At 35.3% G+C, this 12,189-nt stretch overlaps 2 protein-coding genes across 2 annotated transcripts in view; one reads left to right on the top strand and one right to left on the bottom strand.

The window, feature by feature from the left end:
- LOC115233380 overlaps positions 1–9,306 on the bottom strand; it is a 104,365-nt gene extending 95,059 nt beyond the window's left edge. The window contains exon 1 of the mRNA XM_029803759.1: positions 8,978–9,306. The gene's annotated coding sequence lies outside the window, so the exon portion shown is untranslated. The remainder of the gene's footprint in view (positions 1–8,977) is intronic.
- LOC115233379 overlaps positions 1–12,189 on the top strand; it is a 249,668-nt gene that overhangs the window by 81,019 nt on the left and 156,460 nt on the right. The window lies entirely within an intron of this gene.

Genomic DNA, 12,189 nt, shown 5'->3' with positions numbered 1-12,189 from the left:
AATTTCTCGCTGTAGTTAGGTTTGTTTCATTGCTCGCGAATCGGCTTAAGACAAAATGATATTTCCCCTGACGATGTTGGCGGATGCATAAAAGTTGATTAAACGAATATTATTCGTATAATTCTATTTATTTTATATATTTTATTTATTTTATATATTATTATTATTTTATATAGCGTTTTATTTATTTTATTTATTTTATATATTATTATTATTTTATACAAAGTAATATTGTTTTATATATTTTCTAAGTGTGTGTGATAGATGTAAGAAATTATTAAATATACGCGCGTGTTATTTATTATTCCAAAAATCTTCAATTAATGGAATATTAACTATAACTAATTGAATATTCTCTAATACCGTTCTTCTCAGAAGTCGAATATGATTTCTTATTACTTTTGCATAAATTTCCGCACGTTGTCTCTTTCTTCAACTAGATTAATCATTCAGCAGCGAAGCATTACCGTTTATTATTCACTCCAACTATCATTATTCCAACCCTCCTTCTAGCTATCTGAATTTCAACAGGGACGTTCGTTTATTATCTTGACCCGTTTCGTGACGTTACTCGTCCGATTATTTTCTTAAATAATTTTCTCCCAGTTTTTAGATGAACGCGAATTTTTGCGAGACCCTCGACATTTTCCTCGATTTTAGTACCGCGAGGCCATACGATTTCCCGCTCTTTCCGACTTGCTAGTAATTACTCAGTTGATATGATTGGGTCAGGTCGCGATCCTTGAGAACGTCCTCTCTCTGCTCCCCGGCCTTACGGGATCGAATTATCTGCTTAATGGATGGTAATTGCTGCGAAGGTGCACTTAGCAGAGACAGGAGCCGCGCCCGGCTTTACGCGGCACTTGTACCGGCTCGAAATGCCCTCCGGTAGAAATGACCGTGCCCTGGGTTTCACAGGAGTCTCGGGTGGCAGTGGAATTTGGCTTTTTTTGCCCTAACATATATCTCGTCTCTTTAAAAGAAGGAAAAATTTCGAAAGAATAACACATTTATTTTATTTATTTTATATATTATTATTATTTTATACAAAGTAATATTGTTTTATATATTTTCTAAGTGTGTGTGATAGATGTAAGAAATTATTAAATATACGCGCGTGTTATTTATTATTCCAAAAATCTTCAATTAATGGAATATTAACTATAACTAATTGAATATTCTCTAATACCGTTCTTCTCAGAAGTCGAATATGATTTCTTATTACTTTTGCATAAATTTCCGCACGTTGTCTCTTTCTTCAACTAGATTAATCATTCAGCAGCGAAGCATTACCGTTTATTATTCACTCCAACTATCATTATTCCAACCCTCCTTCTAGCTATCTGAATTTCAACAGGGACGTTCGTTTATTATCTTGACCCGTTTCGTGACGTTACTCGTCCGATTATTTTCTTAAATAATTTTCTCCCAGTTTTTAGATGAACGCGAATTTTTGCGAGACCCTCGACATTTTCCTCGATTTTAGTACCGCGAGGCCATACGATTTCCCGCTCTTTCCGACTTGCTAGTAATTACTCAGTTGATATGATTGGGTCAGGTCGCGATCCTTGAGAACGTCCTCTCTCTGCTCCCCGGCCTTACGGGATCGAATTATCTGCTTAATGGATGGTAATTGCTGCGAAGGTGCACTTAGCAGAGACAGGAGCCGCGCCCGGCTTTACGCGGCACTTGTACCGGCTCGAAATGCCCTCCGGTAGAAATGACCGTGCCCTGGGTTTCACAGGAGTCTCGGGTGGCAGTGGAATTTGGCTTTTTTTGCCCTAACATATATCTCGTCTCTTTAAAAGAAGGAAAAATTTCGAAAGAATAACATACAAGTTGAGGAAGAAAAATGTGCCTAATTATTAACAATTGAGAGATGCTAAGAAAAAAAAACCATAGAAAAACATTACTATTATTATGGTTAAATTAAATATGAAAATCCGTATTAAAATCCGTATATGAAGAGAACAGAATAAAACAATGTTTATGAATTTTCGGTTTGATTTCGGTTTCATTTACAGCGTATCTTGAAACTTAGTTTAACAATTAATAATTGCGAAACGCTCTCAACTCAAATTGCTGATGGCAGTTGCACTACAGTTGCTAATAGTCAGTTGTTCCTTAAACGATCCAACAATTCAGTACTGTAAGTCAAGAGTCCTTTGTAGAATCTTCTCCTTCACGGCAGACTTTGGGAATCTTTGTCTTGGAAACAAACAGCGTCTCGGTCAATTCGAGAGTCCGTCTTGATTCAGAGATTGCGCTTTCCACGAAATTTCGAGACAAAGTCAGAATTCGGACAAAGACTTTCGACGTTTTGTTCGCGCGTTCGCGCAAGAAGGATAACGTCGTCGAGAGGGTGATTTGCGTGTTTGCTAATTTCTCGGCGCGATCTCGTGTCTGTTCCTTAATCTCTCCGCCGCCTTTTCCAGATTCGGGAACTCACCCAACGGGAACAATAACGCGGCTGATTGTAATGGAGGCCTCGACGATATCAGCGGCTCATTGTTCCACGCTTAGCGTCTTATTCGTTCGCATCTTCTGCTGCTTTTAGTCTCATTTTCATTGTCTCTTGAAATAAGGGCCTTTCAAAATTATGACATGTATCGCAGCCAAATTTTTCTGCCGTTAAACGAAGCATCGTGACTTTTCTAATTATATTATTATTTTGTAATTATGTGATAAAAGAGATTCACACACATATTGTATTACAAGATATTGCATAATTAATATCACGAATATTTGATCTCAAAGAGATTAATTATTTCATGAATAAAACATTTTCCATGCAACTAATAATATTATTATATGCATACATTTTAGAATAAATTATTTCTCCGATAATTTAACCAGATATTTTGACCTATTTTCTTGAAAGCTCTAAAATCATTAATCGCATCAGAAATATCCGGAAATGTTCCGTCTAAAGATGGATGCTCATGTCAGTTTTAAAATATAAGCTCCGGGATACGTTATACAAAATTGACATTGTGATATGTACATATACGAGCTAATTCGAGACTTCATCTATGTGAGTGCAGATTATTTGATTAATATAGTTACGTCCGATATTGGCTGCTTCAAGTTTCACATGCACGAATATTATTAAAATGTCGATAATATTATGTTAATATTACATTACATATCGGTACAAAACGTTTTCTCTTTGCTCTTTAACAATAATTAGATGAATCATTATATTTTCTCAATCAAATACATATCTCGATAATTATATTATCTCAAATTAAAATTCTGCGAAAATTAGATCTACTTTGATTCAACAGAACAGAAATTCTTTCCATCATTAAAATTGTTTTGGCTGTACAATAATAGCAAAAAACTGTCAAAATAAAAAAAAAACATCTTTCTTATGTTTATACTGTTTGAAAAATCAAATAAATAAATCCGGATCATAAAAAGAATCAAAGTATCATAAAATAATATGTTTTTTAATATGGTATTCGTAAAAGAAAATAATTGTAATTACAATTTTTTCTAATTTACAACAAAAACTTTTGATCGTGAATACCCCCTGAATTCAACTGCAAGAAACAAAAAAAAAAAAACGAGTAATTTGCAGAAAGAGAGAGATAGAGAGAACTGCAAGAAACAAAAAAAAAAACGAGTAATTTGCAGAAAGAGAGAGATAGAAAGATAATATTTTTCTATAATTTTTAGTAAATAACTTTTAAACGAGTAAATGGATCTAAATCAAGTTTTGCACAAATATTTATTACAGTTTTCTTAATATATATGAAAATTTTTATTTCATTAGCAATATTTTTTCCTTGCCAAATTTGTCAATAAATGCTACAATATATGATTTTCTATAAGAATCATTATAAACTTTAAACTCAAATAATTTCCAAACCGTTAATGGAATTGTGTGTGCTCAGATTTTGCACGGATACTCAAAAGAAATAGTAGAATAATCTACAAAATTTTCATGCTTTTGTCGATGTTTGATATATTATACATATATCATTAACTCGCATTTTCTCTAAGCTTAATTTAGGAGACACGAATTTTTCCACCTCATACTGCCTGAAAACCGATGAATATCTCCTTCGAAAAAAAATTGACTATCTCGTTATAAATCATGAAGCATGCGCTATTTTTGCATCGCATCTCGCATTCAGCTTCGTCGGTCGTGTTGGAACGCGCGCCCTTATGTAAATGGCGTTATCACGCACGTGTGAATCTTGTCTTTCGCTTGTATCCATCTCGCAAGAGTGGAACATGCTCATCAAGATCCGACGAGATAGGGCGCTGGGTCATCAGGCGTTTCTCGGCGTTGCATTTTCGTTGACCCGAATTCGATGATCAAAAAAGGAAGCTCGAAGAGAAGCTTCCGGCAGACGAAAAGGCGAAACTTTACGTGGTTGCCTCGCGCGACTCGACGCAACGACATCTTGAATACGCCGACTTCCTAGGATGCTGCATTCCATTCCCATTGCATAGTTAGAATATCTCCGTATTCGACGCCGTGCTCCCCGGGAATTCTTTTCGCGTGGACAATGCTCGACCTTGACATTCCGTGGAAGTTTCAATGGGCTTCAAAGCTCGCAACGCGACCTAATTCGCGATATTTAGGGCATACTTGCTATCAGTCCCGCGTCCGATCCAGCTCACTGTTGCATAACAGAATTGTTCATGTATATAACAGCGTAGTTTTTCAATGAGTTTAAAAATGGTGTGGTCCTTTTTAATAACTATCTATCTTTAGATTTTTATCTCCGTCGCTATTAAAATTTCTCCGATTAAATATACAGACGGTTATATTTATCATTATAAAAGTTTAATGAGTTTCAGATTTCCGTTTATATTTCGCATTTAATTTTTATTAGCCCATTAATTAAATTCAAGTATAATTTTTCACAATTCTGAAATATATAAATTTCGGGAGATTTTATTATTCTTATTTTACATTCTACGTCATTTTACTCACAATTTTGACAAAGTATATTAAATAAAAAATTCTTTGATAAACGAAAGATAAATTTTGGTCCATTTTGTGTGCGATTTGCGGATTAATAGATGCGATTTAAACAACGTTGTCACGATGCTATACGTGATTCAACGCTCGTCTTTCCAAACGTGCAGTTCAACGATGTGACAGGAAGCTCTCATGAAGGGTGCTTTTTGTCCGAAGCGACGTTTCCAATATCGCGATACTATAGGGTGTATACATTGTGTATACGATGTACATTGTACGCGTCTCGTTTCCGCGCCCGTCCCGTGTCGAGAGAGCCACCCTTGACCTGTGGCAGGCCCGACAATCTCGTCTCCACAGGATCAGACGGCTTTAGTACAGGTGGATGGGGGTGAAGGGGGGGAGAAGGAGGGGAATATCGGTGCTTGAGGCTCCTTAATTAAGGTCTCTAACAACGGCCGTCGCCCTTGTATATCGTGCTATCGCCGCGGAAGATGGCTATCTGACGATGATATATCCCGCGTTGGACTAATTTTACTTTACATTGTTAACGGCGCGGAATGAAATGCATTCATCGACCAAATTGTATGGGGTTATATCGTAGAATTATGACCGCGATTCGGGCAGCGTAAATGGCCACTATGTTGTTAAACTAGTTAGCTAATTAATGAGACTGCCGTATGAAAGTTTAATGTTTTAATATGCTTTCTTCTTTGGATTAATTTTGAATTATATTTATAATTTAGATTTGTCTTATGCAAATATCGTGTGAAAATATTCGACTTTTAACGATTATGTTGGAAAAGAATGTGCCAAGAGAAATTTTCGAAATTTCTATTTTAACGGAATTAATTTTCATCCTGAGATGAATTATTTATTCGAGGTACAAGGTGCGCGCGCCTCACAACGATGCTATAAATTATATAATATTATATAACGATCCTTGCATGTGTGCAGAAGCTTTTTCGCGTAATATAATAATAATATTTAATGACGCAACGAGAATAATTATTAATGATGCACGCACAGCGCGCGACTCACGAGTTAATTAGTGATAAAACAATCTCACGGATTTCGACTTATCAGTAGAAAAAGACAGGCGGGCGTACTTTCTTCGTTTTTTGATATGCCGTTTATCTCTCCCCCGTCCATGACCTTGCGTCATTTCCAACAATCTTCGTCTCTGAAATCCCAGAGACATAGTTTCTTTAGCTCCGACCTCAATACTCGGAAACTGGGGTGCGCTCGTAAACGCTTGTACCCTCGCTCGAAAACTTGCGTTCCACTCACTCGTCTTCTTTACGCCACGTCTTATAGCTTACACAGAGGATGGTTTTTATAGTTTCTTTCATTTATTCGATTCGATCTCGAAAAAAGTCTGGAAGCGATCGTATGTTCCATTCTATCATACATAATTTAATAATGTGTAATAAATGAGCCAATCTAAATAATTTAGTAATAACGATACAAGAGAGAGTATAATAACTCTTTTAAAACATTTAATAATTACATAAAGAATTATTTACGATCATGATAAATTACACAATTTTTCAAGATCTTTATTATTTTCATAATTAAATCCCGTATATATTTGTCGTAACCATTCCGAGCCAATATTCCGGCGGTCCGATCGAATGTCATTATTGCTGTCATCACACGACGACACAACCACACCGGGATGCTAATGAACGTCTCGGAGGAAGCTTACCCATCGCCTTTCTTTAGCGCTCACGATTGTTGGCACATAAATTCTCGCCGGCGAAAATATTTTGCGACGCTATATACCTGCGGATTCTCTCCCATTCAACGCAAGATTAAAATTCCCACATGAAACTTGCCGATCAAATTTTTTGCACATCTATTTTTTCGCTCGCGCAGCGTGTAATAACACCGATATAATTGAAAATCTTATATAAGAAAAACTGCTGGTGCAGAAAATTGAAATATCCCAGAAAAAGCTTCTCCTCGAAATGATATTTGTTTACTTATGATGAAAAGTTATTTATAGAATTTGATTTTAGTATAAATTTTTGATTCCTATGTTAAATTATTTTGCACGATACCGCTACTTTCCGTGAAATCTTAAGGATGTATGTGTCATATGTCAAAAGATTGACAAAAGCATGAAAATTTGGTAGATTGTTCTACTATTTCTACTAAGTATATGTGCAAAATCTGAGCACAATTCTCTTAACGGTTTCGAAATTATTTAAGTTTGGAGTTAGTATTTAATAATTATTTACGTTTAAAGTTAGTACTGATTCTTCGATATTGTAGCACTTGTTGACAAATTTGATAAAGAGAAAACATTGCCAACGAAATAAAAATTTTCACATATATTAAGAAAACTAATAAATATTTATGCAAAACTTGATTTAGATCCATTTACTCGTTTAAAAGTTATTTACTAAAAATTGTAGAAAAATATTATCTCTCTCTCTCTCTCTCTTTCTGCAAATTACTCGTTTTTTTTTGTTTCTTGTAGTTAATTTCAGGGATATATTCACGATCAAAAGTTTTTGTCATAAATTAGGAAAAATATTAATTACAACTATTTTCCTTTACAAAGACGTTAAAAAATCATATTATTTTGTGATACTTTAATTGTTTTTATAATCCAGATTTATTTATTTGATTTTTCAAACAGTATAAAGGTAAGAAAGATGTCTTTCTTTAAATTTTGACAGTTTTTTGCTACTATTGTACAGTCAAAACATCCTTACGACTGACTAGAATTTTTAATTTTTCAACATTTTGTTGGAAAGAAAGCGTGGATATAAGTTGGTTCGATATTTTCTCCTCCTCGTTATATTTAAGCACGGAGTTTTTATGATAACGCGAACGTACTTTTCGCGATATTCCACGATATTACGGAAACATTCGAGGCCGCTTTTACATTCCCGACGTTATCGTCCTTTCCGTCGCGGCCAACACGACGTTTTTTATGAATATTCATAATTTTCTGTGAGCTTTGCCGCTGCTGTTTGTAAAGTTGGACAGACGATAATACCGTGTATCATTTTCGCATTGATTCCTACGGAAGCGCATATTTTCAGCGAAATTTTATTCTGATTTACACAAAGCATAAAATATGAAGGCACATATGAAACATGTTAAAAAACTATATTGTATGTATCACACGTGTAAAATATTTGAGGAGATTGGAGTTTGATTCAATATTATATAATATAATAGAGAGAATAATATTAAAAATGAGATATATTTTTTTTTTTTAATTACAAGCATCATATAATTCAAACTAATATTAATCAAAATATTTGACACTTGATTTATAATGAAGCAAAAAATGACGTGGTATAATCGGTGGTGGATAGGCAATTCGATGACTAAATTCCGCCCAATGGCAATATCCTTAAAAGATATGTTTGCAAATCCACAAAGTGCGTTCTCGATGGTAACGGTGTTCCCGACCTAACATTTACGATAATTATCTTGACTGCCGCCAAGTTTTTCATGTATATACTTGAAAAAGCTTTTTCAGCGCCGACACACGATTACTAAAATGGCCGCGCGAGGGTGAAACGCTTGCTACATTCCTACAATCTCCTTCATTCTAATAATTACCAAGCGCAAAAAAGCTCGTCCGGAGCTTTGCAAAAGTAGTCCGCGCGATTTCGGATAGTAATTCCACTCGTCGTTACATAAAGCTTACCTTATAATGAAAAGAAAAATAGGAATTAAAAAAATAATCTTAAAAATCGTATAACATATATTACACATTCGGATTTTTCCTCAATTCTCTCGCAATTTCCTCTCTAATAATCAATCGCGAAAAAATTCATGGAGGAAGAGTTCTAGTCTCCTCTCTTTCGTTCGTTTCAGCGTGACTTCGCAAAAACGTGATAACATCGTATTATTGCAGATTTCGATTTCTCGATCATCTCGGATCTCGTTTCGAATCGTCGCGAGTGAGATACTTTACGCTTCGATGCGTTCCCTTTTGCGAGGAAAGAAAAAAAGGAAAACGGCGAAATGTTTCGTACATAAAACGCGCCTGTGTATACGTATTTATACTCATACCTTACATACGTTCGTAGACGACAGCTTCCAGTTGCCGTCTGTCCCTCTCGAAGGCGATAAAACCCAGCGAAACACGAGAGGCCGCGCTATCCGGGGCGAGCTAGTTCGCCTGGAAAATGCGATCCGGGGAAAATCTCTTTGGAAAAATCTCGGCTCCTCCGGAACTCCGTTCGCGTCGCTTTCGTGTATGCGTATGTATACACAGCAAGTAAACACACTGGCACACCCGGTCATCCCCTCCACATTCATCCCCGTTTGTGCGCGTCGTTTCTCTACCGTTTCTTTTTCGACGCGCGCACAAAACATTATTTTCGAGAATACGAACAATTCGAGAGACAAAAAAAGCGATGTCACGCGTCTCTGGATTTACGCGCGAAATATCGTCCGTTGTACACAATGTTTACCCTGTCGATTTATTATATTTTACTCGTAATCATACATTATTTTATAAATCTAGAATCGATATTTTCTCTGTGACTAAATAATTGTAATTTCGCAATGTTTATCGGAAAATATCTTAGCACCTGACGATACAACATTGCAAAATAATTTTTCTTTTATTATTTCTATAAAAACAATTAAAACAATAAAAACAATAATTTTTAATTTTTGAGTATAATTTAGATTTTAGATAATCTTTAGTTTTTTTATTTATAATAAAAGTGTGCGATAACGAGTCGAAATTTTTAATTGGATCTTCAAGTGACCGTCTTGGATCATTACACTTGTCACGCGATTTTGGATTGTCACAATGGCTATTAAGACTTTCTGATGGCGTTCGTGCGGGGCGAACGCAAACGGCGGAATGAATTGCATTCGGGATATAAATTGACATGAAATTTGATAACGCGTCTCTTCTAATATATTTATCACGCAATTAAAAGGGGAAGGGATATCTCTTGGAGATTTTGTAGAAGTAAGGGAAATTAATATTTCTCTCTTTCCTTTATTAAGCTCTGCTGGTCGACCGTTGTTTTTCGCGGGATGAAAAACGATTTCTCTCGTTTCCGGTCTGCCAGTTCGAAAAAAATTTCTTACGCAAAGGGCGATAATGTCCGGAAATGGAGGATGAGATTGAGAAAGTTCTTTCAGACCTTAAATGCGATCATTGTTTTTATAACTTAGAGAAACTCGGAATTATTTTGGATTGCTACTACATGTGCGAGAAAACTAAAGTTTGTTCTCTAAAAATTTCACCAACTATTTTTTCTCATCTCTTTCAATGCAAGCAGAAAGTTTTGCTTGCATGGATATTAAATTTTAAATTAGTACATTTGTTTGCATAATCAGCGATCCGAGAATTACTGATTCGCGAATTTAATATTATTAACGCGAAATTTGCTAATTTAAATATTATTGTTAAATAATCAAGCTACGGTTTGTACAACTGTAATTGCAAAATGTAAGCAATATTTTATTTCAACATCTGACATTTTTGACAAATATTTATTCCATGCCCCTAATTATAATATGACAAATAATAAAAATTTGTATGAAAAAGAAATTAAATACGTCAAGTGTCAGGCATAAAATTCCATTTTATAGGAAAGTAAATTTTCCACCTCATTACCGCGGCTATGTAATGATAATAAGATTAACAAGGACTGACAGATGGCAACGTTATTATCGGCGGGTTAAGAACTTTAAAAGTCGGATTACGGATATACGGGGGTGTTTCTCCCTCGTTCGCGTTTCCCTCGATGGTTACGGATATTTACGACGTTTACCGCGTTGCGAAACGTGATCGAACGATTTAAATCGCTTGCTGCGAGCACCAACGATTTAAGAGTTGGCGTTGCGTATGCGTGCGTTTCGCGCAGTTTTCCATTTGTCATCGATTCAGAAGCTAAACTGAAACGCGGCACTAAATCGGCACCGTGTCCGGCGACGCGACGGGTCTCCGACAATGCCGGCGCGATCGCTCGCTTTGTTTCGTCCCGTCCTAGGAACGCTGCAATGGCCGTTTGCCTCCGATACACGCAAGATTTATTACGCATATCCCTGCTACATTCGCATTTCGATACAAGATTCCATCGGGGAATCTAATATCCGAAATAATGCCGCTGGGGGAATTGCAATTTGAGCTCGATACAAAAAGATTTACTTGCCGTTTGATGTTTTTATAAATTTGATAAGGCAAATGTATATCCAAATACTAAAATCTAATTATTATAAATAAAGAATTAAATTTTGTCATCTTGAAGCTTAAATTCTTAGAATTGCATGTGAATTATATATTCTTAAGGATGTTTTGGCTGTATAATAGTAGCAAAAAACTGTCAAAATTGAAAAAAAAAACATGTTTATACTTTTTTTTAAATCAAATAAATAAATCCGGATTATAAAAAAAATTACAAAATAATATGGTTTTTAACGTCTTCGTAAAAGAAAATAGTTGTAATTAATATTTTTCCTAATTTATGACAAAAACTTTTGATCGTGAGCATCCCCTGAAATCAACTGCACAAAACAAAGAAAAACGAGTAATTTGCAGAAAGAGAGAGAGAGAGAGAGAGAGAGATAATATTTTTCTACAATTTTTAGTAAATTAACTTTTAAACGAGTGGATCTAAATCAATTTTTGCATAAATATTTATTAGAGTTTTCTTAATATATGTAAAAATTTTTATTTTGTTGGCAATGTTTTTTTCTTGTCAAATTTGTCAATAAGTGCTACAATACGCGATTTTCCATAAGAATCAATACTAACTTTAAACTTAAATAATTTCCAAACTGTTAAGAGAATTGTTCAGGTTTTGCATAAATACTCAGAAGAAATAGTAGGATAGTCTACAAAATTTTCATGCTTTTGTCAATGTTTTGACATATGACATACATCTTTAAAGAAAATCTTCACTGTTTAAAAAAAAAAAAAATACAACGCGAAACAGATCACCATCCGTTTCGCCAAAGCTGGTCGCCCCCGGCTTGCGAAAAGAAATGTCATTTGGTGACCTATATACGTCGGCTTTTTCCGCAGATGCGAACCTTCAGACATATTGGACTCGCGAGCGGTCAAGTTCGTTCTCCACTCGCGCGTATTTTCCGTATATTTTCCACACAAAATTGCCGATCGGCGGAGCCGAGATATCGTCATGCAGCTATTGAAAATACATAAGAGCGTGATTTTCCCCATCTCTCTTCGCGTCGATTCTCGCGAAAATACCGCGCATGGTATATGTATTATCGGGCGCGTCAAATATTTCCTTTTT

This window comes from Formica exsecta, unplaced genomic scaffold (genome assembly GCF_003651465.1).
Source record: "Formica exsecta isolate Colony F162 unplaced genomic scaffold, ASM365146v1 scaffold174, whole genome shotgun sequence".
NCBI classification, from domain to species: Eukaryota; Metazoa; Arthropoda; class Insecta; order Hymenoptera; family Formicidae; genus Formica; species Formica exsecta.
This window is presented reverse-complemented; position numbering and strand designations above follow the sequence as displayed.